The sequence below is a fragment of the Trachypithecus francoisi genome, unplaced genomic scaffold, assembly GCF_009764315.1.
Source record: "Trachypithecus francoisi isolate TF-2019V2 unplaced genomic scaffold, Tfra_2.0 Lachesis_group17, whole genome shotgun sequence".
NCBI lineage: Eukaryota > Metazoa > Chordata > Mammalia > Primates > Cercopithecidae > Trachypithecus > Trachypithecus francoisi.
Window position 1 is genome coordinate 25,398,373 of NW_022681462.1, and position 2,052 is coordinate 25,400,424.

Here is a 2,052-nt window from a genome sequence, read left to right on the forward strand (position 1 = left end):
AGGTGTCTGTATTCTTCAAGAAGCCATGCCCTGTCCCTAATTTCCCCTCCACCCATTACATCATCATTTCCCACACCCAAACTGCTTGGGCCACATTGGCTACAATGGCCACCTCCTCGTAACATCCAGATTTCCAGACACTGTGCAAGGGAACTTATAGATATTGCTGCCTTTAGTCCTCCTGACAATACACACAATATCTCAGTGAGTTAGCCACTATCTACCTTGTGTTAGGAAGCTCAGAGATGTTGAGTCCCTTTCTGGAGGTCAAAAATTTTAAGTGCTAGAGTTGAGATTCAAACCTAGCAGTGTCTGCTCTTAATCTCTATTCTAGAGGTTTTCTTTTCTTTTTTTTTTTTCTTTTTTGGGTTTAAAATTTTTATTTTTACAAATATACTGGAGAATCATGCAATGCTGCCAGCATTGGATGCAATCCGGGGCCACAAGTCTGCACAATCCTTTGCTACTGGTCCTGTAATGGCAGAACCTTTCATCTCGCCTTTATTGTTCACTATGACCCCTGCGTTATCTTCAAAATAAAGAAACACGCCATCTTTTCTACGGTATGACTTTCATTGTCGAATGACCACTGCTGGATGTACCTTTTTTCTGAGCTCTGGTTTGCCTTTCTTGACTGTGGCCATCACCATGTCACCCACACCAGCAGCGGGAAGTCAGTTCAGCTGTCCCTTGATCCCCTTCACGGAGATGATATACAGGTTTTTTAGCTCCTGTGTTGTCAGCACAATTGATCACAGCTCCTACAGGAAGACCCAAGGAAATCCCGAATTTCACACCAGAGGACCCACCATGTCCTCGCTTCGACATCTTGAACGCCGGAAAGAGCTATTCTAGAGGTTTTCTAAAGTGTGAAACTTAGAAGACAAGAGTTCTATGAGATTTAAAAATGAATACTATAGAAGAATTTGAAAAAATTATACTTTACAGATAAACATTATGTACTTGGTCTTGTTATTCTAAAAAAAAAACTGCCTCTAAAAATGGCGAATCATATCTTGCACTATGAGTATTTCCTGACGGGGCTGCTGCTGGCCTTTTAGTCCAAGCCTGCACACTGTAGAGTGTTTAGTATCTGTGATCCTCTCAGCCAAAGGCCAGTGGGGTCCTCAATGTGCACCTAAAAGTGCCTCACATGTGTAAATGTCCCCTGAGATATGAATGTTACTACCTTCAGTTGAAGGTAACTAATCCTAGACTGTAATGACCATAATGTCAGGGACTGTGTCTTTCTTACTCAGCATTGCAACCCCAACATATGGCTCATAGTAGGCCTTTAGTAGATATTAGAAAGTCACCTAATGCATGTGTAATGTGTAATTATTGATAATAGACAGTATTTAACCATTACCTAGGATGTTATCGAATATGATCTCAATGACCATCTTGCCTATACAGTCTCAACATGTCTGCAATATTATTCAATGTTCATTATGTATTACATACATGAATCAAATTTTGGTCATTTCTTGCAGCAATTCAATTATCAGATTACTTTAATTCAAGCATGAAGCTTCCTATCTCCTGAGCTCCTTGATGAAAACTTGACTTATAAAGTCGAGACTTCCTACAACTAGCACAAAATCAATAAGCAAGGAGAGTTAACAAGTATTTACAAAGCCTTCAGTGGCCTGCATGATCCCCATGTCTGTTGCTTTCCTATCTGTATACTCTAGATTATAATAGTGCTTCATTTTTAAATGCTTGGGCTAAGATGCATTGTCCAATACTGCGTATGGACAGTTACCAATCAACACAAAGCATCCAGCTCTCTCACCCTTTATCGCTTTTGATTCTCTCTCATGAACGGTTCTGAGACCTCCAATGTCCTCTTGTTATTTGTATTTCTAATGGTAGTATTTCTCCCACTTGCTTCCTCCAACTGTCCACCTTGTTATGTTTACTCCTTCCTTCAGGAGTGTTCTTCTCAAATCTGAAGATACAATCTGAATAGTAAAATAGGTGTGGACCACTGGTGGCCACTCATGTGCCTACATTTCTGTAATCATTCATTTTCAATCCTGAATGAAGACA

The 2,052-nt window shown here is 40.2% G+C and overlaps 1 pseudogene across 1 annotated transcript; it reads right to left on the reverse strand.

The window, feature by feature from the left end:
- Positions 1 to 347: 347 nt before the first annotated feature.
- On the reverse strand, positions 348 to 845 carry LOC117062073 (annotated as a pseudogene). Its single transcript, XR_004428203.1, has one exon. The product of XR_004428203.1 is annotated as a 60S ribosomal protein L23-like (transcript).
- Between the last annotated feature and the right edge of the window lie 1,207 nt (positions 846 to 2,052).